At 46.0% G+C, this 27,636-nt stretch overlaps 1 pseudogene across 1 annotated transcript; it reads left to right on the top strand.

Moving 5' to 3' along the window:
• LOC146019436 (clusterin-associated protein 1-like) lies at window positions 1-23,022 on the top strand (annotated as a pseudogene). Its single transcript, XR_014450542.1, has 4 exons — window positions 1-119; window positions 345-492; window positions 17,142-17,214; window positions 21,090-23,022. The product of XR_014450542.1 is annotated as a clusterin-associated protein 1-like (transcript).
• Window positions 23,023-27,636: the final 4,614 nt, after the last annotated feature.

Raw genomic sequence — 27,636 nt, 5'->3', positions numbered from 1 at the left:
ATGAGAGACTCTCTGACTAATGGGGCATCTGATTAAGTGAACCTGGATTCCAAAATTGAGAAGCGCAGAAAGGAGCTGGAGAGGAATCGAGCGAGACTGCAGACACTGCAGAGCGTGAGGTAAATATATATTCTTTTATTATCCATTATTTGTATGTGCATCCATTTTTTACACAGCCCCTGGCCCCTCTTCATAAACTGGGATCAGTAATAGGTTATTCAAAGCAAGGCTGCCTAATGAAGTTGTAGGTGTCACTTGGAGCACGCCTCGATAAAGTTGTGCTTGTTCAGGGCTCACATAACTGAAGGCCAAACTGTTACCCTAAGTGTAATTATGCTTCTCAGGCCGGCTTTCATGGATGAATATGAGAAGCTGGAGGAAGAGCTTCAGAAGCAGTATGAGATCTACATGGACAAGTATCGCAACCTCTGCTACCTGGAACAGCAGTTAGAGAATCACCATCGGGTGGAGCAGCTGCAGGAACGTTTTGAGGTGAGAACCATGGTGGAGCATTATAAGCAATGACATTTCACACTAGTAAATCCATATGGAAAGACCCTAGGGCCTGCTTTATATAAGGACCAAACCTATTTTCACAGTTCAGTGATCACAAGTCAAGTTGCGTTACCATTGTCGTTCGCATCGCGGATTTGGCAGCAGTGTGACTGACGGGAATGTTTGTGACTGGTAACGGTGGATTACCGTTTTGGGTGCATGTCACAGGGTGCGACCGCGTACACAGACACAATGGCTCTGGAGCCTCAGTTTTAGTGGCTGTTGTCAGTGAACAAAGGGTAAGGATACCCATACACCTGTGGGCTCACTCCCCTAACCTGCCAACACTGCCACTCCACTGACCGGATTTGCAGATTTTTCACATATCTATTCACGGTTTTGTAATTAACATTTCCGCTATAGACATAAGGACAAAACAAGTGGAAAATACCTAAATGAAACACCAGTAACAAAAACAGAAAAGGATTTGCGCTACTCTTATTAGGTGCAATTAACGCAAGAAACCTGGAGAAACTACATACACACACATGAAATACAGGGTTGCTGTATGGTCCCATCTGTAGGAGGAGCAGGTGTTTACTATGGGAGTCCCTATATACAGATACAGGGGGCGATTCTCTAAGACAGAAATGCGGTAAAAACCCTGTTATCTGTTATCTACCACAGTAGAATGGTTGGTGGGTAGGTGCCCCGGTCTGGTTCTCCACTGGGGTACTACCTTAAAAAAGCTGCTCTGAAGCTGTGAAACGCGTTGGAACAGGCACATCAGCCACCCCCTTCCCCCATTGCTGCTGTTCCAGACATCACCTGGCCAGGAAAATTACAATTTCCAATTTATCAGTGGAGAACCAGACCGGGGCACCTACCCACGAACCATTCTACTGTGGTGCCAACCTCTGAAGGAACGCCACCTATCTAAGGTACCTATACATGGTTACAAGTGAAACCTCAATACTACAGAGAATCCAAATCAAGGATAATCACCACCTCAATTCCGATTTGGAGGAAACTCTGCAAAAGGATTCCTGTCCCAGTGTCTGGAGGACAATTCCACCGTCCCCATCTCCCACCTTCCACTTGCCAGAGAATAAGGTGACATTATCCATTACTGGACTCAGCCTTTTCAATTTCCCGTTATTTCCATTTTAATCCCCCCGATGCAATTGCACCATTTTTTAGAGTGTTATATGTAGAAATAAATTGTTATTGTTACATTTTTACAAAACCTTGTTCTGTCCTCAATTTTGCGCAATCTCCCCCCACTTTTTCTTTTGTTTTATAGGGAATGACAATACCTGTTTTTGATTGCTGCAGGCCTAACCACTCATACAGGCGCCCCAAACAGATACCCAGGTATCTGTGTTTTTTCTCCAACAACTGCTACAGCTGCTGCTAATAAGACCTAGTTGCTCCATTTATTCCTTCACATATTTTCAGTGTCAGAACCCTATGTTTGAACAATTAATTGTGAAAGCTCTTTTATTTAAACAAATGTTTCATAGAATAACTATGTAGTAATTTCTCTGGTCCGTAACGCGCCCACTCACTGGCCAGGTGAGTGCAATAATCCTGGCTCAGCCGCGGATTGCGGCACTATAGGCCGCATCTGCTCGTATCGATCGCTTCGGGAGATACAATCCGTTTCCCTGCTTATCGGTCTAGTCTCTGCTGCTCTCCCTGACAAATGGCTTGTGTAGTGTTCATTGCTGGAATTATAGGGTTTAGTGGGATAAACGTACGGCTGTCTGTAACCGCTCTGCTACAAACCAGAACTAATAGAAATGATTGTCACTTTGGGATCATTATGTTGCTGCTATCCTTTCATCTGGTTCCGATAACAGTCTCTGTATATGGCTGCTGGAGTGTTGGCGACAGTGGATCTTGTCCGCCGCTGTTATTATCTTTGAAAATGAAGTAAATACAGTTTTATACTGCAGAGGAAGCATTCTACCTTTATAACTATAGGTGGGCTTTATATCGCTAAAGCATTGAGGGGGCCAGTAACTCAATAAGGGCCTGATTCTGAGTCTCGCACAGAAGCACATTTAGCAGTGGCTGTTGGCAATCACCTATCTGCAATGGGGTTGTGTGCAGGGCCAGAGACTATTTTTACCATCCATGCACCTTTATTACCGATTGCAAGGATGCAGGATGTGACGCCATGGAAACGTTCATGGTTCTGGTATAATTGATATACAGTTTCTATGTCTACATACTCTAGGTTAACAGTGACTAAAGGTCGACACAAGCAGAAGGTCGACATACATTTTTCATGTTTTTTTCTGTGTCTATGTCAATATGGACACTGGATAAGTGTACCGCGTCCCCTCACATAGCTCACTGCGTCGCCGTGTTTCAGGCACTAATCAGCTATTTTTAGGTATCGACCTACTCATTGTTGACCATTAGTGGTCGACCTAGATATTGTCGACGGGATACCGTCAGCCCCGTTTCTCCGTCTGACCGTGGACTCCTACACCTGCATCTTTGAACGCAGCCGCTTGCATTGACACATCCACGACATCCCACAATGCACCACTGAACGAACCAATTTTATCTTCATTTCCAGTCCCTGCCCAGGGCCGCCCATCACTTTTACACTAGATTTCGGATACCGCCAGTCTCGATCACAACAGCGGCTCTGTACATACAGCGCATGTGCTATGCCCAAGTCAAACACCTGTTACAGCAAAATGACACCCTATAGTCTCTGAGCCCCCTAGACGCTTGTATTTCTTATTTTTATGCAGCATGGACCGTTGATGGAGTTATCCCATTGTGTTGTTGCATGGCCATACTGATAACTGTTGCATGGCCATACTGACAATCTCGCAGAGAAGCACATTTAGCAGTGGCTGTTGGCAATCACCTGGTATAAATGGTAGACAATGTCTAGGTCGAAATACTTTAGGTCAACAGTGACTGAAGGTTGACACATACATTTTTCATGTTTTTTGGTGTGTATGTCAATATGGACACTGTATAAGTGCACCGCGTCCCCTCACATAGCTCACTGCGTCGCTGTGTTTCAGGCACTATTCAACTATTTTTAGGTATCGACCTACTCACTGTCGACCTAGTGATTGTTGACGGGATACCAACTTTCATCAGCCCTATGTTTTTCCATCTGACAGCGGACTCCTACACCTGCATTTGTGAACGCAGCCGCTTGCATTGACACTCCCACAATGCACCACTGAACGAACCATTTTTATCTTCATTTCTAGTCCCTGCCCAGGGCCTCCCATTACTTTTACACTAGATTTCTGATACCATAAGTCTTAATCGCAACAGCGGCTCTGTACATACACACTGTGCAGCTTGTTTGCTGTGTAAACTTTTAGAAATTTCTGCACATGCTCAGTTGCAAAAAAAAAAAAAAAAAGACATGAACATTTTAGGCCCTAACTGCCCAAGGCAAACATTCAACTGTGTTACAACACCAGTTACAGCAAAATGACACCTCTATAGTCTCTGTGCCCCCTAGACGCTTGTATTTCTTATTTTTATGCAGCATGGACCGTTGATGGAGTTATCCCATTGTGTTGTTGCTTGGCATGGCCATAGCGATAACTGCAGAGGTGGCCACTGTAAGCGTGTGGGGTCTGCGGGAAGAAGTTCAAGGGTTCGGGTTGTGGGTGTGCGACCGGAGTGCGGGTGCTGCCGGAGCTGTGTGCGCTCGACTCCTCTGTCAGGAGGAGACTTGGATGTAGGTATTGGTGATATGTGACAGAGGAGTCAAGCACCCGCACTCCGGGCGCACGCCCACAACCCGAACCCGAAGTGACGGGAGCCGCCGTGTGAGCAGTGTGGACCAGCGGCCGGCTGTACGAGTGCACGCGCCGGTGAAGTTTGACAGAGACGCGGCGAGGGACATCAAGCCTCAGAGGGACAGGTATCGGGTAAGTGTTGAATGCACCACCGGGAGGTTAGGGACGCCAGCCCCCGGTGACATTTACACTCTTACCTTGACCTCTTTGTTACAGACTTGAACTTCTTCCCGCAGACCCCACACCATCACTCTGTGCAATTACCCCAACACAGAGTCGCCCCAACACTCCCATCCCCCACTACCCCCCGCATTGTGCCAGTTCATTGCCAAGCATCAGTGCCATTGACATAATAACTTAGCACGAGCTACAGGCACACTGGTTACCTCTGCCAACAATTTTATTTGTATGTCAGCACAGCACAATTATAATAAATTATTATTATTATTATTATAAATCCAGTGCGTCACATTTTTCATTCACAGTCGACACCTGTTACTCACAGTACATCAGTCTACAGGGTAGAGGGTGAGCGCAGGGCTACTACCCTATTAAACTGTTACTTAGGAGTCTGGACCACTCCAGCTCGGCAGCCCCCTCGGCACAACTGGTACCTAGCCAGTGGCGTAACTACACAGGGTGCAGGGGGTGCAGCTGCTATGGGGCCCGGAGGCTTGAGGGGGCCCCAAAGCAATCCCCTGCACCCATTCGATTATTTTATTTAAATAGTGTTGTGCGCTGCGCATACCCCCTTCAGCGGTGAAGCACTTAACCCTAAGCGGCAGATGATGGCCGGTTGGCTGTAGGAGGAGACCAGGAGACCAGGAGACCAGCAGCGCGGGAGACTGGCGCGCCCGACCTGTCACGGCACATGGGACCAGCGCAGACAGGAGCGTGGCTGGATTCGGAAGCGTGGGGATGCTGCTGTAGGGCACAGGAGACCAGTGCCGGGCGGAGCGGAAGACTGGTGCGGCAGTGAGCAGGGGACCAGCACTTGCAGGAGCAGGAGACTGGTGCGACTGGAAGCAGCGGGCTGGCGATGTCAGGAGCAGAGGCATGGCGCAGGGGACCTGCACAGGGGGAGCAAGAGACTGGCACCACCAGGAGATGGGGAGCGGCGCTGGTGGGAGCAGGGGACCAATGCAACAGGTACATTATGACAGTGTGGCAGCAGTGAAAGGAAGCCTGCACTGTATGTGTCAGTGACAAGGAACCCTTATTTTCTGCACTGCTCGCTTTGACAGAGAGGTACACACAGCTATACAGTCCTCCCTGTACTTGGGGGAGGTGGGGAGGATTAGGAGGGACAAGTGATGGCTGCCACAAGTTTGTAATCCCCTGCCCTCCATTCTTCCCCCCTCTGGCCTCTCCTCCTCTACCTCCCCTTCTCTATCCCCCCTAGCATCCTGTACACCTTCCCCTTTTCATCCTCTACTCCCTCTCCCTCTTGTCCTCTACTCCCCCCTCCTCCTTCACCCTTCTCTCCCCTTCTCCTCTCTTTCTATCTCTGCCCACTCTATTTCTCACCCTTCTCTCTCAGTCCACCTCCGTGTCACCTTTATCTTTTTGCGATGGAGCCGCTGTCAGCCAACCTGCAGCATTGCCAAATTGCATGTGCTGGTGCAGATTGGCGGAGGGCGTAGTGGCTAACTGGGACGTGCGAGAACCTCACTCGTGCGTCCCCATCAGCAAAATGGCAGGGAGCGGTGATCGTTATTCACAGTGCGTTGAATTACATAGACCCCTTTGTCGCTCCATTCCCATCACTCTCCTGCCCCCATAAGGGGTATTGTAGTGACAATGGGGAGGGGGCCCCTTTCAAGATTTTGCTATGGGGCCCACTAAGTACTAGTTACGCCCCTGTACCTAGCACTAGCATATCAACTGTTTTGTGACGGATGCTTGCTGAAGCCGGTAAGGCAATCCTTTTATACCCTTTATAGTTAGAGCAATGTGGATAGAACATCATACAAATCATATGGAGAGAAGGATGGCAGCGTACACTTGTCAGACGTAAGGCCTGATTCGGAGGGAAAACCAAATGCTGCTGCAATCCTTTAGAAATGCACAAATATGCAAATATTACTTTAAGCAATCCCTGTATGTATGGATGTGAGACGGACAGAGCAAAGCTTGAAATGCCCACTTATCGAATCATTGGCTGGTCCCTGCACTCCACTATCAACGATACATCGGCCAAACATCGGCTTTTCGGCCAATTCCTGGCTCACACAGATTCAGCTAACTCTCTCTGAATATGGCCACTGTGTGTAGCAATAGAGAACGCAGTCATCCATGACATGCCACAACCCAGCCGTATTTGCATTCACTTCTGATCACTTGCCGGTCCCCAGCAAGATTTGCAAATACCATAGTGTTTCTGTACACATCTGTCTACGTGTCGGGAATGTAGTTAGCACATGCGCAGTAAGTTGTTCCTGCAAAAAAAATAAAAAAATCGTCACGGTGTGCAACCCTGACTCGGTATAGGTTCGTTGGGTAGACACTGTTAAGGTTAACATGCTTTGGGTCGACCATTGAAGGTCTATTAGGTCGACGCAAGCATTAGGTCGAAAATGGGAAGGTCAACCGTCAAAATGTCGACATGGGTTTTTCAGGTTTTTTTTTGAGCAGACATATGCCGACAGGCGGTATTTCATGCCCTACCATCCATTACGGCGTGGGGGGAGAATATATTAGTGTGCCGAGCACGAAGCATGAGAGAGGATGCGGTGCACTTTTTTGGTGTCCATGTCGAATGTGTCGACATTTAAGACAAAAAAAATTGTCGGCCTCCCCATTGTCGACCTTCAGTGTTTGACCCATTGCATGTCGACCTTAATTTGGTTGACACAAAGACCCATACCTGACTCAGGCTTTTGAGTAGGTTTGGGTGCACATACCAATGAGCTATATCAGAACCCATCTCTTCCGCAAACCAGCTGGTAAAGTGACAAGACAAGTTCCCCGCTTATTTGACCGGAAGAAACATCTAATGTAAAACCTGCGTATGATATGGCCCATATGCATTGTATGCTTGGTATTGTACAGCTGTAGGGAAGCCGTTGTACATCGCCGTACAAGGAATGTTCTATTGCTTTAGCAGCTCCTCCTGACAGCATCTACGATCCCAGTGCTGAGTCCAAAAACACTGCATCGGATCACCATCGCTACCATTGGCCATCCACATAATCCGAAGCTTACTCAGTCTGGACATCAGAACCGTCCACCAGGCCCAGGAAGTCTACAGACCCTGGGCTAGGTACGCATACAAAAAGCAGAGCCCTGTTTTGTAGAACGGTCCCGGTTGCCGCCTCCCCAAACATCACAGCCAATCATTCTTGGGCTAAGGAAGGACTGCAAAGAATCATGCAGAACATGTTCTGCTCATACACAGTTCCCCCACCGTTGGATTTGCTACAAAACAGACCTGTCACGACTAGGAGTTTGTGGACTCAGTCTTGACCGTGGTGATCTGGTGGCTGGTGCAAACTGTCACACCGAATGGTTGTCCAGGGGACAGGTTGAACTTGGGGAGCTGGAAGCGTGGCGGATCGGATATAGGACCTGCGCATAAACCCCCTGGATGTGAGAACTCCTTGATGATGGCGCAGAGTCTAACTGCCCAGCGGTCTTCGCCAGGGACCTCTGCAAGGAGGTTTGGGTTTTGCTGCGTCTGGACAGCAGGTCGCAGCCCCTTGCTAGAAGTGCACACTGACGGTGAGAGGCTGCACAGTTGAGGACTTTACGTAGGAGTCTCTGGTCGGAAAGGCAACTAGGACAACTGAAAGACCGTCCAGCTGCGACAGACTGGAGTATAGCTGAAATGACCGGGTAGGCCTCAGAGGGATAAACACGGAAACTGAACTTGCCGACTTGGTGTTGACACTCCGACTGTATAATGCATACTAAAGGCTGACTTGGCTTTAACACGGGTGCAGGTGACAGAGATAACAGAACTGAAATGGCCGACTTGGCGTTGACACAGGAACAGGTGACAGGGTAACAGAACTGAAATGGCTGACTTGGCGTTGACACAGGAACAGGTGACGGAGATAACAAAACTGATGTGGCCGACTTGGCTTATAACGGACAACTGAAGAAAACGGCAACTCAGGATGGCCCACTTGGCATATAACGGATAACTGAAGAATACTGAGGATAAACACAGGAACTAAAGGAACAGGAACTGGAGCAGGAATAGGACTATTTGTGGACCGGACCGGGGGCGCTGGACCAGATGGACAAGCAGAGCCTCTGGGAGCTGAATGCTGAAGACTCACGCAGGGACTCCAGGAAGCAAGCTTGACCAGTGAAGAGCATCTGGAACATGCAGCAGGAAGACAAGTTGCTGGAGGCAGTTTCTGGGTCTGTGAGCAGGATATTTAACCCCCCTGCCTTGCATTGATTGGAGGAAAGGACAGAGGGGAATCTGCAATCGGAGGCATGAATCCAGAAGACCGCAGTCTGAACTAAACAGCTGAGGCACAGGGAACAGGACAGCAAAGGGTTACAGGTGATGTCCACTTCCGTCTATATTTACAATGTACGGTATAGATCAATAAAATATAATATGAGTGTGTTTTATAGTCTGTAGATGACTATTCTTATTGAGGGAAAGCTCGGTAAACTGTCTTTTTGGCTAAGGACTGTTACACCGGTATGGAATCACTATTAAACAGTGATCACCGCTAATCATTATACAGCTGCCACCGCCAGTGTTATCCCAACCCAACAGCCCATAGTACATCCCTCATCCCATATAAAATAGCGTGAGTTCTATCTTGTGTATTATCCTTGATAAATCAGCCTGCTTTCACAGTCAGTAACGCATTCACCAACTGCAAGTAACTGCACTCATTTTTTGGTCAATTCTAGTTCGGACCCATATTTTATTGCGCCTCTGAGGGCTACTTATAAGGGTCTACACTGCATAATCCCTGATTTACCAGCTGAATCCATTAGCTGCGGTAAATTACTGTGGCTGATTTCTGCAGCACTTTACAGAGTATGGGGCGCATTTATCAAACTAGAGCAATGCTGGCACGGTGACATCACCGGACATTGCATTGCGGTATTGTGAAATATCGCCTGGATGTATTATTAGAAGGGCGCAGGGACAGGGCTCCAAAAGGAGCCCGTCCCTGCGAAGTCCTGACCCGGAAGCTGGGGGGTCTGTGCATGCGCGGTAATGCGCTGACCCCCGCCGACCACTCTGACCGCACTGCCCCGCTCGGCAGTGCGATCCCGCAGCCGTAGGCTACAATGGGCTATCGCCATCCCAGAATTGCGATAGCCCAGGGATGCGAAGCCAGGCTGCCCGTTGTTGATACACCAGGCAGCTTCGCATCCCCCATAGAAACCTAGGGGGGATGCGGCCGGCGGCGCTGCAGGGGGGATCGCAGCAGGGATCGGAGATTTCTGCTGCGGTCCCCCTTTAATACATTTAGGTGATACTTAATATTTGCGGTTAACCCCCAAAAACGGGTGTTTTCAGCGATTTAGCCGCAAATATTACTTGATTAATTGGCCCCTATAGCTGAACACTCACATCAGTCCCTGCCACAGTGAAGCTTACAATCTATATTCCCTACCACCAGGGCCAGCTCTACCATTAGGCAGCTTTAGGCAGCTGCCTAGGGCTCCAGGGTCTTGGGGGGCGCCACCAAGTCTGTCTATCAAAATTTAAGGATATCCATGAGGATCTTTGTACTTAATGCAGGTGGCATTAAGTACCTCCATACTTTCCCTTGAGGTATACTTCCCTACTTTGCTACCCCCTCCTCCTTGTACTCTGTTGTGGGTGGCAAAGGGGGCCTCCAGGGAAAGCAGGGAATTGCCCACCTTCCCGAGGTGGGGCTGGGAGGACCACCCGATTTTTTGGGAGCCTCCCTGCCATTCCAGAAAGTTTGTCAAGTATGCCTTAAGAGGTTGGAAAGTGGGTATTGGTGGCAATATGGGGGAGAGGGGGGGGGGGTGGTGCAGTAAGTTGAAGTTTTGCCTAGGGTGCTGTGAAGCCTTACACCGGCCATGCCTACCACATGTACACGCACACACAGACATTCACTCTTGAGTTAAATTTTTTGGAAGTCAATTGACCTACCAGTACGTTTTTGGATTGTGGGAGAAACCGGAGTACCCGAAGAAAACCCACACAAGCACGGGGACAATAGACAAACACCACACAGTTAGGGCAGTGGTGGAAATCTCTGTTCCTGGACTTCCCTGGAAATGTATGATTGCCATCACCTGGGATGAAACACCTTTCTTATCAATTACCTGGCTCCCCACAGGTGATGGCAATCATACATTACCAGGGAAGCCCAGGAACAGAGCGTGTTCTCCCTGAAGGAGAGGGTCAGGTAGGTAAGTATGCGGGCTCAGTGCTGCGAGGCAGTAATGCTAACCATTACACCGTCAATTATGCTCCAATCATTTTTTAAAGTAACTTCTTGATAGAGAAAAGAAGATCTTAGAATTATTAACCTCATGTAACTGCCCATCTGGAGTCATTTTGTGCTTTCACGTTATTATGTCCAAATAATATACATTAAAGTAAATGACTAATGCGGCAGACAGACCATTTATCCTAGAAGAGGAGTGAGAGTACTATGTGACATGCATTCCGCATGAGCTGTGTGGTCAGGGGTCAGATGGACAAGTGCCTCTAGTACTGGGGTAGCCAACCCTAGCCCTCGAGAGCTACCAACAGTGCATGTTTTGCAGGTCTCCTCACAGAATCACAAGTGAGCTAATTAGCTCCATCTGTGTATCTTTTAAAGTGTGTCAGTGATTAATGATTGCAGCTGTGCAGCAGCTAGGTTATCTGGAAAATGTGCACTGTTGGTAGCTCTCGAGGGCTAGGGTTGGCTACCACAAGTGCATACTTGCCGACTTTTACATTTGCCTCTCCGGGAGAAGCCCAGAGAGGCCAGCCAAATCTCATGGTCGGGGGGCGAGAACAAGGCGGCTGAATCAAAGCCCTGCCACCAATCCACGCAAAACACGAGATTTGCGGGTCTGCGTGTAGGAGGCGGGGCTATATGGTGCGTTTTGCGGCATTTTAGCCCCGCCCCCTCGCAGCGGACCTGCGATTTTCGGGAGCCTCTCGGCAATCCGGGAGGGTCCGCAAGCCTGCTCTAGTAAATTAACAAGGCTTATGGGGGCCTACACACACGGAGCGATTTCAGGGCATTTTTTAACCCCTTGAGTGGTGAGTTTTGCTGGGGCAGGACAAACCTACCAGGACAGGTTTGTCCCCAGCAAAACCCACCACAGAGCTGTGCCCCCCCCCCCGTCTCTCCCCCCTCCTGCTGCTCCCCCTCATCTCTGCTCCGGCGATTGTACGCCAGTGCTCCTGGCCCTGGCCCTGCCGCTGCCCCAGCTGCCAATCATAACAGGTGGCAGGCTCGGGCATGTTTGGGGCAGCTCAGGAGGTCTTGGGCACCCGAAGTCCCCCCGATCTGTGATGAACATCCCCGTGCCTGCCACCTGCTTACTAGAACTAATGGCGGCGGGGTTAGGGGGCTCTGGCGTACAATCGCCAGAGTGGAGAGGTAAGGAGGAGTGATGGGAGGGGAGAGCGGCCACTTGCGTGGTGCCCGGAAGGGTGATGTGCCACTGGTGCACAGCTGCAGGCACCACTGGCGCACACCTTCATCTTAGTGGTTTGCCCGGCAGCGCAGCTGAGCCCGGAAAATTTCCGGGCATACCACTCAAGTGGTTAAGTAATCAGACTTAATTTGACTAGATCACTTAAAAAATGCCCCTACAACGCTCCATGTGTAGGGGCCAAAGTGGTGTCGCCCAGTGATTAAGATCCAGTATGCTGGATAAATCTAGTTCACACGGGAGACCACTGGTCCTGACACATCGCTCAGCACACAGAGCTGACACATCGCTCAGCACACAGCGCTGACACATCGCTGTGCAGCACTGTGTGCTCAGTGATCTTGCTGAGCGATCTACAGTGCTCAGATCGTTACATGTGCAGAGAGATTTAGATTTGGGTGGGTTATTTTGTTTCTGTGCAGGGAAATACTGACTGCTTTTTTACACTGCAATATAGAGATCACTTTGAAGTAAAAACCCCACCCAAATCTAACTCTCTCTGCACATGTTATATCTGCCCACCACCTGCAGTGCACATGGTTTTGTCCATTTGAGAAGGAATTTGCCGTTGAATAAGGGCAATTAGTTTGCAGCTGGGTGTATCTAGAGTGAGAGGATCCTCAATTTGATTAATAATGTTGACATTGACCAGTAGTGTCCCGGACTTGTTGCCGCAGTGACAATAAGAAATAAGCTAGGCCCTCTGTGCGCATAGAACGTCAGATGTAATACAGTAAGCCTGGTGAAATGATAAAGTGGTCATTGATACAGCAGCAGCCAATCAGCTCCAAACTGTCAAGTTACAGGCTGGATGTGAAACATGACAGTTGGGAACTGACTGGCTGCTGCCTCATCACTGGCCACTTTATCGCTTCACCAGGCTTGATACATCTGCCCCAGAGTGTCATATGACAGCTGAGCATCTTTACAGGTCTGGTGACTGTATTTGCTGTAACCCGTCAACATAGCGCGGTACTGTGCAGTAATTCAATAACTCAAAGCCCAGAGGAAGGATTGCAAGGGCTGCTTATCATGTGACGATGTGGCCACAAAGTGTAGTGTCGGCCCAAATAAAGTATTAGCATCCATTTGTTCTATGTTCTTGTCCACATACCACATTGTTGGGCAAAATAGTGTATAAAAACCTCTGAGGATATTAGATGAGACTGGGAATCGCCAATTAAAGGTCGTGGTTCAAGGGGTCATTAAGGATACTGAGAACACATGTGGCATAATCCGACATCGTTATATAGCCAACCCCAGAATCAAGTGATCTATGCAGTAAAGCAGATGTACAGTAATCAGCCAAACGTCAGTCAGAGAGGAGACACGATGTGGGTGCAAGTAGGATGGAGTTTCCCTGGCAATAGGGTGTTTCGACAAGCATTGTCCACATTTCTATACTTATATATATCTATGTTCTCAGTTATCATATAGTCTAACAATCCAGCTGCTCAGTGTGAACACTAATTGTGCGGATACATTTGTGGTAACCCAAATGGATGAGGAAACTGGTGACATATCCGTGGCACGTCTCGCTATATGTTTTCAGTAAGGTACCCAGGTTCCTTTATGCAGTGTGATCACAGTCTGATCTCCATTACATTACTAATGTCTAACACATCACCTACATATGTGAATGCTAGTAACAGCCCCTAACAGCCCCTATATAACAGAGAACGAGCCAATCAGCTTGGGCAGCTCTTGTAAAGTGTATTCATATAGTAGGTGACTGTAAAGGTGACAGTCATAGATAGGAAGGAGACATTGTTCTGTGGTCATTGGTCAGAAGAACGTTGACGTAGTGGGTGGAGCAGCTTTTGTTAAACCTTTGTTATGTGCCCGGGTCAGGCGGTTACAGGCTGTACAGACCGTTATCAGCCAGATTAGATGCCTCAAACAAGCAAGGAAGCGGGGTTACACTCCCACAGGACAGCTGTTCTGTGGATCCGCTTGCCTCCAATCAGGCTATGATTATACATTTACCCCTGAGATAGCAGACCCACTAGCCAGGCCGAAATGTAAGCACTTCATCTGCTGTCATATCAGAATTTATCATTGAGAAGCTTTTGGCCCACGGCTGCCGTGACAATAATGCTGATACTTTAGGACGCCGTGATTGAAGACAGCACGAGGGTAATTCTCCAAACCCAGGCTGTGGATTTAGGGGTAATAGTACAAATTATTGTCAATTACTAACATACTCCTTCTCCCAGCTCGTCCTCTCCAACTCCACATTACTCCTATGTCTTCAGGCAACCACAAATTTGAATAAGAAATAGAATTTAGTCGGTTAGATGTAGCATCATGAATTACAGGTCACAGCCTGTTCATTACATAGGAATGTATGAAATCACTCTGATCTGGTTGGTTCCATGCTCTGACCAATCAAAGTGCTCCAATTTATTCCTGAATTAGTGATAAGCTGGATCCTGTATATTACATCACTCTATTACAGTCTGACCTTAGGCTTCATTTTCTTGAGTTCTCATTAGGAACTCGTGATATTACCAGTGCCTCATGCCTTAGTAATGCACCAGGTGCTGTCACTGGCCCTAGAGAAGTAATAAGCTTCAGCTCATGAACAGTGTATTGTATTCTTCAACCGTCGCTTGTGGCAGATGGTCATATCCGAGGGAAGGAATGTCACTGTGGTTCTACGTTCATAGAGAAGGGCCATACGTAGTCATACTATAGGACAAGCCTCATTATACACCGTGTGCAAGTGGTTTTACTGCCAGACTTGTACCTTGTAAAGAAGGTCTCAGCCTCATATATAAAAGGATACTTTGTAGAGTCCAGGGCTCATGACAAGCCATGATAAGGAAGAGATGTCTGGTCCCCTGTAGTTACTATAGGAACTGTCTTCCAGCCTGTGGAGTATCTGTGGGTGGGTGGGTATGGCTGGCTTGGTTTGTCAACGGGCGTAGTAATCAGGGATAGATACCTGTGGGACTATAGATTATTATTGGGTATCGGAAGAGGTGCTGAGATCCTGAGGTGTGAGATGAGACCAGGAACATTGTACAGTTCAGTCCTGGGCAGAAGATAAGTGCTGAACTTTTTCTCCAAAGGAATAAACCTGTCCCCACTCACACGCTCCCAGCCTGATGAGCACCATTCAGTCACCTGTGCTGCACATCTGCTTAGGGATGGCTATCAATCATCGATGGTGCAGTTTATGGTCGATATAGAATGCTATTTCCACTGATGGGGGTGAACCAGATGGTTCCCCTACATCGATGGCACAGCATAACCAAATAGTTTTTTTCCCCCAAGGTGTCAGGACATGAAGCATAGCTCCGCCCCTTACATGATTGAAGACCTGCCCCCAGGTTCTGATTGGCCCACAGGCCAGTTAGTTAAAGAAAAGGCATGGACATCGATTGGTAAAACCATTGATGGTAATTCATTGCATCGTATGCTGCCATCAGTATCCTGCAGTTTCGCCATTGATGTCAACCACAGTGATGGCCATACAAGGACAGCGATGATGCCAGTTGCACAGGGAAGTAATATAGTGGTATTTTTAACAACCCCTCTTTTAGAAATATTCGCTGTGTTATACACATCTAATCTTTATATTGAGGATTGGGTGCTACCACAGGACACAGAGTAAATGCAATTCAAGAGAAAAGGGAAAGAGTGTCACTGTGTGGTGCACTTAGAAAGAGGTGTGTGAGTATTACACCACTGATCTTCAGTCTGCCCTGGATTCAGAGAGCTGCAGTGATTGACGTCATACACCGCTTCTCTGGCTCTACGGACCCAGTGGCAACTGGCGTCCGTTGGTAATGCTACCGTTTTAAACTAATACAGATCAAAATACATTCATGGGGGGAAGGGGGGAAGGGACGCACACACTGTGGGTGCAGTCGGTCTGCGTACGCTTCACAAAGGAGCTTCGTCAGGACCAAGAACACAGCAAGAGCGCACCTGTTGTCCACATACTGGGCACCGAAGCAGGACACTCCGATTACACTTGTGCTAAGAGACTCCAGCATACCTCCCAACTTGTGTCCGGATGAAATAGGGACACGCGAGCGCCCGAAAAGGGGGCGGGGCGTATGCAAATGAGGGCGCGGCTTATGCTAATTAGCCGCGACCTCATTTTCATACGAGAATAGACGCTGTGCGCATGCGCACAGCGTCTATTCTACTAGATTGGGGGGTCTCCCAACTGCCACCCCCCGCAGCGGGACAATGCCTGCCGCGGGTGGGACGTCGGGACAGGACCCGAAAATCGGGACTGTCCCGACGGAATCGTGACAGTTGGGAGGTATGCTCCAGGGGTTTATGTCTGCCCTCCACCTCTTATACTGTATTGTTTATATTAAATAAACGGCAGCAAACCGATTTTTTTCTTCCCTATCCTCTTTGATGTAGCATAAGTTTAATCCTCATTACTGTGTCTTTATATGTATTGTTTTATTGAACATTTCACAACATTTTATGGATCCTTTCAAATAAAGATTACATTTTATTCAAGCATTTTCTAATGGTGTGTGCACATGGGTACAATCATCCTGCGATTCTGACTATATAGTCAGAATCGCATCGGTATCGCCCGCAGATCGCATGCAGATCACAAGGGTTTTAACCCTTGCAATCCCGATGCTTGCTCCCGTATCGCATGGCAGAAAGTCTTGGCTGCCTTGACTATATAGTGCAGATCTGCACTATATAGTCAAAATTGTATGCCATCGCATGCATGTGATGCTATGCGATCGGATCGCATTGCACGTCACATCTCACCATGTGTACACACCATATGTGCACCACACAGTGACACTCTTTCCCTTTCCTCTTGAATTACAGTGATGACCATGCTTACATCTGCTGTACTAAGACTCGCCCACATTAGTCTGCTCACATCACAAGTGCCTGTGGGGCTTCACCATAGAAAGATCTGTGCAGCCCTTACTGAGTGACTGCTCTGTACTGTGAGACCAAAGGAAAATTATAAATTTTTACTTTATTTTTATATAGATAGTGTATCTATCACTGGATTTATAAACACTCTGCCGATTTACATTGTTTCTGCATTTAAAGGCAGCTTTTACTTATAGTATCAGCCATAAACTCTATATAGTCAGTGCTGCCTTTATAATTATCTAAAGATGGGTTTTATATTAGCGTATAAACTTGCACTGCGCAGAATCTTATAGCGCCCAATCTACTGCATATACAGTAATGAGCCTCATGCCATCCATGATGTCTGATGATATAACTTGTGTCCTGTAGGAGGCAGAGAACACGCTACGACTGATGCAGAACAAGCTGAGAGAGGAGGAGAACCGGCTGCAGAAGGCAGGAAGTAAGTGCTGGGTTCTGGTACCTGCGGGGGAGGTACTGTTACTGTATAAGATCACACACCGAAATATTGGGTTTAGCACAAATGTAACCACACTTGGGTGGATCCTGACACTTAGGGGGAGATTCTGGTTGACTCGCAGTTTAGTAAGTAAGTAAGTTTTATTTATATAGCGCACTTTCTCCAACAGGACTCAAGGCGCTTTACAGACATTAAAAATAACAATGCACATACTGCAATACAAAGGGTTATCAGTACAAGGAACAAATAACAATGGCAGTACAGATATACATCACATGTACAGATATGCACTAGATGCATTCTAATAAGGGACACCGACATGGGGAACATATTTACCGAGATGTGCAGTACCCAGGCAGCCATTCAGTGGCGCCACATGGTTATTGCACAGCCAGCTAGGTAGCCAGTAACAGTACAGAATATATATATATATATATATATATATATATATATATCCGGCACTCCTTTGCTTGAATAAATGGATGGAGCACCAGGTGCCTTCCTCAGCTCAACTCCACATCAGGGGTGGCATACATGCATTCCTTTTATGCGGCACTCTGACGTCTTTCAAAAGAACTTAAGACCACACAGGTTTCATCAAGATCTTTCGAGATTTATTCTCGTCATCCGGATCCTGATGACGAGAATAAATCTCGAAATATATATATATATATATATATAGAAAGCAAGGTTCCCTGAACACCGCAAGGTAACCAGGAACAACACGTCACTGCAGCACTTGATGAAGAAAAAACGAAGTTTTATTGCATAGCCTCAACGGCTCGTTTCGGGGTTATTTACCCCTTTCTCAAGAGGCAACAACAAATACAACATACAGTGTAGCAGCATGCCTTTAAATAGCAGTTATTGGCGCCAATTTGTGAACGCTGGACATTACTGCCTAGCCCGTTCACCTGTGTCCAGGTCCAGGAGCAATGACGTATGTGGCTCACACCCACAACGCCATTGCCATGGAAACCAGGCACGGTGTTCGGCTTGCAGAGCCAGCGTCAGCGTCCGGATCTTCTAGGCAACCACCCGTCACGTCATCACATAGCATAGGACGCGGCTCACACCCGCGTCCAAGTTGCCATGGAGTCCCGTCAGGAGGGCGCCTGGAGCATCCAGTACTGCGATCTACAGAAAGACGCTAAAGCAGAAAAATACATGTCAATATAACATAATAACTACAAAATAGTACAAACATAACCTAGACAGCACCGTCCCACGCGACCGTGCAGACCAGTCACACTTCTCTCACTAGCGTGGTGGTCGTCACGGCAACGCGGCACGAAAAAAGCCCATTGAGAGCAACGCTTCACGCCGCCACGCAGGCCGGGCACGCCTCTCTCACTGGCGTGCCGGTCGTCATGACGACGCTTCGCGGCGCAATCACATTAAACATAAAACATAAAGGATGCACATGAATAGTGGCAGCATAGACAATGGGGGAGACCCGGGGCCCCGTCAACCAGTCCGGAACGACTCACACCCGCCCGACAGGAGACAGAGCCCAGGGGCGCCACCAGTATCCAGGGCCAGCACCCGTGTGCAACACAAATAATCAGGAAAAATACCATAGAAAATACAGTGGCATATATAGGAATGCACATAATACACATATAGAATATCAAAATACAAAATTATCGAACAAGATGATCAATTAATCAGGTAGCAGGTTCACATAAAAGTACTCCATACTATCCGTTCATTTAGTCCATGAGGAGAAACAGTATTGAGTCTGTGGATCCAGGTAGCCTCTAACTTTAGGAGGCGTTTCACCCTATCCCCACCACGGTTTGATGGTGGGATATGATCGATAGCCATATATCTCATGGATTCCAAAGGATGGTTAAATTCTTTAAAATTAATGGCGACCGGTTGCTCAGCTTTCTTGCCAAGCAAGGCAGATTTGATCGCAGAGCGGTGCATGCCCATCCGCTCCTTGAATTTCCTTGATGTCATGCCTATATAATATAAGCCACAAGGGCAAATTAATGCATATACAACAAATTGGGTGTCGCAGGTGAGTACATGTCTAATACGATACTCCTTAGAGGAGTGTGGATCCTTAAATTTGTCAGAGGCAATCATGAATTTACAGGTAACACATTTCGGACATTTATAACATCCTGGTTTTTTATAAATGGTGTTAGGAGACACATCAAACCCCGTAATGTCGGAGTGGACCAGGATGTCTTTGAGATTACGGCCCCTGGTGTAGCATACCAGGGGTCGCACATCTCTAAACACAGGGAGGGATTTGTCTGTGGAGACAATAGGCCAAAGGGCCTTACTAGCAACAGGGACCACCATGCTTGAAGTGTCGAATTTGGAGATAAAAGGAAAAACTTTATCATTGCGTTTTGTCTGAGGTTTTAAAAGGTCTGCACGATTAAGTTTTAAAGCTTTTATTTTAGCATTCTGCAGATCCTTAAGCAAGTAACCCCTAGCATGGAACTTGTCAATGATCACATCCAATTCCCCATCAATTTTAGACGGATCACTGCATATCCTACACGCACGCACCATTTGCGAGTAGGGGAGACCTTTTTTAAGGGAAGGGGGGTGATGACTACCGGAAAGCAGCAGGGTATTCCTGTCTGTAGGTTTTCTAAATACTGCTGTTTGAATGGTACCCCCTACAAGAGAAATCTTTACATCAAGAAAGTCAATGGATTCACTACTTGATTTGTATGTGAATTTGATGGGGGTATCCAACAAATTAATCTCCTCCATCATGAGATTAAATAGCTCCTCCCCTCCGTCCCAAAACATAAATAGGTCATCAATGTATCTGCAGTACATCCGGATGTGCTGGCTAAAGCGATGTTTAAAGATGATCTCATTTTCAAAATTGAACATGAATACATTGGCATATGCCGGGGCGACCACCGCCCCCATCGCACACCCGGACGTCTGCAGATACATTTTACCGTCAAAAAGAAAATAATTTTTAGTGAGGACCAGCCTCAACAATTGCAAGTATAAATTGATATTGAAGGGGAATTCAGTGAGGCCATTCAAGAAGTCACACATGGCAGAAAGTCCCTGGTTATGTGGAATGGATGTATACAAACTAGCTACATCCATTACACACATCCTGGTATGGTCCTGCAAATCCATAGTACCACCGACAGCATTGAGGAAACTGGTAGTGTCCTTGAGGAAACCTGGTTGGACAGTCACATGAGGCTGAATAAGCATGTCCAGGAGCTGTGATACCGGTTGATAAAGACTACCCCTGGCAGAGATGATGGGTCTGCCAGGGGGGTTCACAAGATTTTTATGAATTTTAGGTAAATCCGGACGCTGACGCTGGCTCTGCAAGCCGAACACCGTGCCTGGTTTCCATGGCAATGGCGTTGTGGGTGTGAGCCACATACGTCATTGCTCCTGGACCTGGACACAGGTGAACGGGCTAGGCAGTAATGTCCAGCGTTCACAAATTGGTGCCAATAACTGCTATTTAAAGGCATGCTGCTACACTGTATGTTGTATTTGTTGTTGCCTCTTGAGAAAGGGGTAAATAACCCCGAAACGAGCCGTTGAGGCTATGCAATAAAACTTCATTTTTTCTTCTTCAAGTTCTGCAGTGACGTGTTGTTCCTGGTTAACTTGCGGTGTTCTGGGAACCTTGCTTTCTACAAATCCTTACAAAGGCACGCAGCTTTACTTTTACTTCTTCGTGGGAAGTGCCGGTCCATTGCCTGCATATATATATATATACATATATATATATATATATATATCACTTAATACTGTCACAAAACGCTATCTCACAGCAATCTTGGAATTTAAATGTATATAAGAATCCACGAGTGAGTACTAATTCACCTTTCTCTCTACCTACAAAGTGCATAAAATGATTACATAAGAAATTAAGAACTTGTAGTCCACCAAAGAAAATCATGGGCACCATAAAACTACTTCCACAGCCAAGAATACAAAGAAATGGCCGTTTCCCTGTGTAAGAATACAAAAGTCCCCAGCAAAATGGCCGCCAAAGCAGACTAAATGGAACTAGCGTCCAGCAGTATAAACCACGTGACCAAGGCGTCCAATGAACAAACCTCTACAGAAACGACATCACAGATGGGCAGACCTGGCTTTCCGAATATAGGAAGTGGGGTATAGTTGAACGAAGGACATCCGTCCAAAGGCGGCAACAAGCGCAGAGTACTGTGACACAGGAAGCGGAGCGGAAGTGACGCGCGCCCCGCTGGAGGTGGGGAATAACTCCCCCCGAAAATGTACTAGAATTATTTTCTGCTATATAAACCTATCGTTTTCCTAAAAAAGCTATGTATTTAAAGTGCACAGGGGAAGTACTAACTACCTATATACCTGAAATAGATGTTTGTTGTTAACTCCGTGTTTTTAGAACAATAGGTGCATCCCACAGGATGTGACATCATAATTAAGTTTAATAAGTATGTACAGTATAAATAGTAGTCCAGGCACACCTCCCCCTCACCCCTTGATGAAGTATAAAGGACGAAACGTGTTGGGTACTGCCTGCTGACTCCTCCGCTAGTTAGGTTATACATTTACTTTTAAAAACTTTTTTGGTACTTATGTAATATCTGGGCTCCCGTTTTTCTTAGCGAGACCGCGGGGCTCGCTGCACTCGCCACGCTTCGGGCACGGTGGCTCGCTGCGCTCGCCACACTATATAAAATCAACTCCATGCGTAGTTGGATAGTAGGGGTATGAAAAAATGGGGTGCACTTAACATGGGAGCCCAGATAATACATAAGTACCACTTTTTTTTTAAATAAGTTTTTTATCTGCCGTTTTTTTTTACATAGATCAGAATTTTAGCCTTCCCTTTTCTCTATGTGAAAAAAACTATCTGTTATTCACTGTTTTTTCTCTGTTTCTTCCATTTAAAATATTGTATTCTTTAAATACTGTAGAGAAAAAATGGGTGCACACTGCAGATAGCTCTATATGACGTCCAACTGACACTTGTTTACTAAAATGTAACTTTTATTTATCTCAATGATTAAAAAAGAGGTGTACTATTTACACCCTCTTATTAGACTATAGTATAGAAGTGCAAAAAAAGTTTGAAAATGTGCTTTAATAAATCGGGATGTGGATGCTCTTTTTTATCTGGGGTTCACTGACTCCTTGTGTTTAATCTCCTTATTTCTTTAAGGAGAAGATAGTATTTAATATTTGTTTATTTGCTTCAGTACTGACATTAGTGTCTTTTCTATTCTCTCCTGCTGTATTTTCTATTATTGGCTAATTGCCTTGTATTGCTATACAGTCAGTACCCTTCTACAATGTTGCCCTTTTATCTTTACAGGCAACCTTGTTGTGGATACTTGGATACAATTTGGTTCCACTTGTTGTCAGATATGAGCTCTCTTTCTGTTGTTCCCACCTAATACTGTACGTCCTTTTATTACTGTATCTTGGTGTGCCGTACCTCCTCTGTTATTATGTGGTGATTATGTTGGTTATTTTAGTATGTTCAGAGCCTGCGTTTTGCCCTTCTGTTTTTATATTTCAGCAATATACCTTATGCAGTATTGTATTGTAATTAAGTTCTCCTTAATCTTTAGCTGCCGACACCTCTGTTTGTATGTCACTTACTGTGGCTATCAGTGTATTTTTGATCAATTTCTTCCACAGCGTCTCTGATCGTTTAACCCCTTCCTGACAGAGCCAGTTTTTGCGTTCCTGACAGAGCCCTTTTTTTCAAATCTGACATGTCTCACTTAAGTGGGGATAACTTTTTTTTGCTTTTACTTATCCCAGTGATTTTGAGATTGTTTTTTCGTGACACATTGTACTTCAAGTTAGTGGTAAATTTGGGTCGATGCAGTCTGTGTTTTTTTGTGAAAAATACCAAAATGTCGTAAAAAAATGGAAAATTTAGCAATTTGCAAAATGTTAAATTTTCTGCTTGTGAGACAAATAATCATACCACTCAAAATAGTTAATAACTAACAAAGACCATATGTCTACTTTATGTTGACATCATTATTTCAACTTCCTTTTAATTTTTTGGGACACTAGGAGGCTTACAATATGAATAGCAAATTCTCAAATTTTCAAGAAAATTTCAAACACTGATTTTTTTAGGGACCAGTTCAGTTCTGATGTGACTTTGAGGGACTTGTATGTGAGACACCCCCATAAATGATGCCATTTCAAAAACTGCACCCCTCACAGTATTCAAAACAGCATTTTGGAAGTTTGTTAACCCTTTAGGTGTTTCACAGGAATTAAAACAAAGTGTAGGTGAAATTTCAAAATTTCTTTTTTTTTGCAGATTTGCAATTTTAATACATTTTTCTAAGGAACACAGTACATTTTACTAGAGAAATGTGACTGAAAATTGATTCCCCCAATTCTTTTGTTTTCATAAATATCCTATATGTGGCCCTAGTGTGCACGGTGACCAAACCACAGGCTTCATAATAGAAGGAGCACCTACTTGATTTTGGAGCCTCCTTTTTATGAGATTATTTTTTAGGCACCATGTAGGTTTCTAGGCACCCTAAGATGCTAAAAGTTAGGAACCCCCCCCACAAGTGACCCCATTTTGCAAACTACACCCCTCAGGGAATTCATCTAGGGGTATAGTGTACATTTCAAACCCCCAGGGGTTTCACCAATTTTGATACAAGTGGGCAGTGAAAATGAAAAATTACATTTTTTTACACAAAAATGCAGTTCTGGCTCCAAATTTATCATTTTCAGAAGGTATGAAGGAGACAAAGCACCCCAAAATCTGTGCCCCAATTTCTCCCGAGTACGGCAATGCCTCACATGTGACCAAAAAATACCAGTTGGGTGCATGGCAGGACTCAGAAGGGAAGGAGTGATTTTTGGATTTTGCAGCACAGATTCTGGTGGAATGAATGGTGGGTGCTATGTTGCACCAATACAGTGGAACCCCCCCACAAGTCACCCCATTTTGCAAAGTACACCCCTCAGGGAATTCATCTAGGGGTATAGTGTACATTTCAAACCCCCAGGGGTTTCACCAATTTTGATACAAGTGGGCAGTGAAAATGAAAAATTACATTTTTTACACAAAAATGCAGTTCTGGCTCAAAATTTTTCATTTTCAGAAGGTATGAAGGAGAAAAAGCACCCCAAAATCTGTGCCCCAATTTCTCCCGAGTACGGCAATGCCTCACATGTGACCAAAAAATACCAGTTGGGTGCATGGCAGGACTCAGAAGGGAAGGAGTGATTTTTGGATTTTGCAGCTCAGATTCTGGTGGAATTTTGGTGGGTGCTATGTCGCATTAGCAAGACCCCCAAAGCACCAATACAGTGGAACCCCCCCACAAGTGACCCCATTTTGCAAACTACACCCCTCAGGGAATTCATCTAGGGGTATAGTGTACATTTCAAACCCCCAGGGGTTTCACCAATTTTGATACAAGTGGGCAGTGAAAATGAAAAATTACATTTTTTTACACAAAAATGCAGTTCTGGCTCCAAATTTATCATTTTCAGAAGGTATGAAGGAGACAAAGCACCCCAAAATCTGTGCCCCAATTTCTCCCGAGTACGGCAATGCCTCACATGTGACCAAAAAATACCAGTTGGGTGCATGGCAGGACTCAGAAGGGAAGGAGTGATTTTTGGATTTTGCAGCACAGATTCTGGTGGAATGAATGGTGGGTGCTATGTTGCACCAATACAGTGGAACCCCCCCACAAGTCACCCCATTTTGCAAAGTACACCCCTCAGGGAATTCATCTAGGGGTATAGTGTACATTTCAAACCCCCAGGGGTTTCACCAATTTTGATACAAGTGGGCAGTGAAAATGAAAAATTACATTTTTTACACAAAAATGCAGTTCTGGCTCAAAATTTTTCATTTTCAGAAGGTATGAAGGAGAAAAAGCACCCCAAAATCTGTGCCCCAATTTCTCCCGAGTACGGCAATGCCTCACATGTGACCAAAAAATACCAGTTGGGTGCATGGCAGGACTCAGAAGGGAAGGAGTGATTTTTGGATTTTGCAGCTCAGATTCTGGTGGAATTTTGGTGGGTGCTATGTCGCATTAGCAAGACCCCCAAAGCACCAATACAGTGGAACCCCCCCACAAGTGACCCCATTTTGCAAACTACACCCCTCAGGGAATTCATCTAGGGGTATAGTGTACATTTCAAACCCCCAGGGGTTTCACCAATTTTGATACAACTGGGCAGTGAAAATGAAAAATTACATTTTTTTACACAAAAATGCAGTTCTGGCTCAAAATTTTTCATTTTCAGAAGGTATGAAGGAGAAAAAGCACCCCAAAATCTGTGCCCCAATTTCTCCCGAGTACGGCAATGCCTCACATGTGACCAAAAAATACCAGTTGGGTGCATGGCAGGACTCAGAAGGGAAGGAGTGATTTTTGGATTTTGCGGCTCAGATTATGGTGGAATGAATGGTGGGTGGTATGTGGCATTAGCAAGACCCCCGAAGCACGGTGAAATTATGAACCTAATAATCCATAGATGTGTGGTATATTTTAAAACACTCCTTTATACATAGGCCGGGTTTGTCGGGGCAAGTGTCACACTGGAAAATAGTTTGCTTTCTTATTCCCTTTTTATAGCAAACTTTGCACCTTTTTTGTGTCCTGCCCTTTTTTCCAGTGGAGGGGATTTCATCAGGAAAATGCTGCCCTGGTACAATACGGGGGCCAGTACTAGAAGTACTGGGGCCCTCAGCCTGCTGGTTCCCAAATATTAGGCCCTTTATGACTTCCTCTTGAAAGTGCATAAATGTCCCCCTCTGGCCGGTAGAACGGAATAGCACGTAAGCGTTATACAGTGCCATCTGGATGATATACACGGCCAGCTTCTTGTACCAGATTTTTGTTTTCCGCAGGGCACTGTACGGCTTCAGTACCTGATCTGAAAGATCCACTCCGCCCATGTACCTATTGTAATCCAGGATACAATTAGGTTTTGAGGTGTGGGTACTGGTACCTCGTACAGGGACGGAGGTGGTACTGTCTCCGTGAATTGTTGTCAGTATAAGGACATCCCTCTTGTCCTTATATTTGACCAACAACATATTTTCGGTGCATATTCCCCTGCTTTCACCCCTTCTCATTACTTGGGCAATGTGCGTTTTTGGGAGGCCTCTTTGGTTCTTGCGCACAGTACCGCAAGCTGCTGTACCTCTTGAACCAAGGGCCTTAAACAGGGGGATGCTGGTGTAAAAGTTATCCACATAGAGGTGATAACCTTTATCCAGGAAGGGGTGCACTAAATCCCAGACAATTTTTCCACTAACACCTACGAGGGAGGGGGGGCATTCTGGCGGTTCAATTCTTGAATCCTTCCCTTCATATACCCTAAACCTGTGGGTGTACCCTGAGGTGCTTTCACACAACTTATACATTTTTATGCCATACCTTGCCCTCTTACTGGGAAGGTACTGGCGGAATTTAACCCTTCCTTTAAAATGTATAAGGGACTCGTCTATGCAAATGAATTTATCTGGGATGTACATGTCTTCAAATTTGGCACTGAAATGATCAATGACCGGCCTGACTTTGAATAGCCGGTCAAAGGTGGGATCATCTCTGGGTGGGCACTGTGCATTATCGTTGTAATGCAAAAATTTAAGGATCGTCTCAAATCGAGCCCGGGGCATGGCCATACGGTAAAATGGGGTGCTGTACAGAACATCTGTACTCCAATATTGCCTAATTTCTGGCTTTTTTACTATGCCCATATGAAACACCAGACCCCAAAACGTCATCATCTCTACTGCATCTACAGGGGTCCACCTAGCAAATGATGACGTGGGGTTTTGAGCAATAAACTGCTGGGCATATAAATTAGTTTGGTCCACCATTAAATTTATAAAATCATCAGAGAAAAATAATTTGAAAAAGTCAATTTCTCTGAGACCTGTGGAATCAAATTGGATTCCTGGCATGGCCAAAAACTCAGGAACCTGGGGCTCAAAATTGTCTGGTGGTGGGGTCCATACGAGATCAATTATTGGGGGGGGGGGTCTCAGCTGCTCTACGGGGGCGTCTTTGAGGGGGTCCCTCATCACCAGAGGAGGAAGAGGAGCTTAAGGCGAATCCTTCAAATTCCCCGCTTGCATCACTGGCTGTGTCAGAGTCAGAAGCAAGCAGGGCATATGCCTCCTCCGCTGAATACATTCTTCTGGATGACTGGGATGACATTTGGGATGACATTTGGGATGCCATTTTTATTTTTGTGTTACTGGTAGTGAAATGTTTCAACACGTGTATAGTGTAGGGGGGGGTACAAACTTTATTTCAACCCGGGGGGTATGTAGTGTGTAGTGTGTATGTAGTGTGCAGAAAAAAAAAATACTTTATACAAAAAAAAAAAATGGAGGGGTTAAAAAAAAAAAAAATTGAAGGGGTTAAAAAAAAAAATTGA

The sequence above is a fragment of the Crinia signifera genome, chromosome 7 (genome assembly GCF_055691185.1).
Source record: "Crinia signifera chromosome 7, ASM5569118v1, whole genome shotgun sequence".
Taxonomy (NCBI): domain Eukaryota; kingdom Metazoa; phylum Chordata; class Amphibia; order Anura; family Myobatrachidae; genus Crinia; species Crinia signifera.
Note: the sequence above shows the minus strand (reverse complement) of the source record. Positions and strands in the feature narration are given on the sequence as shown.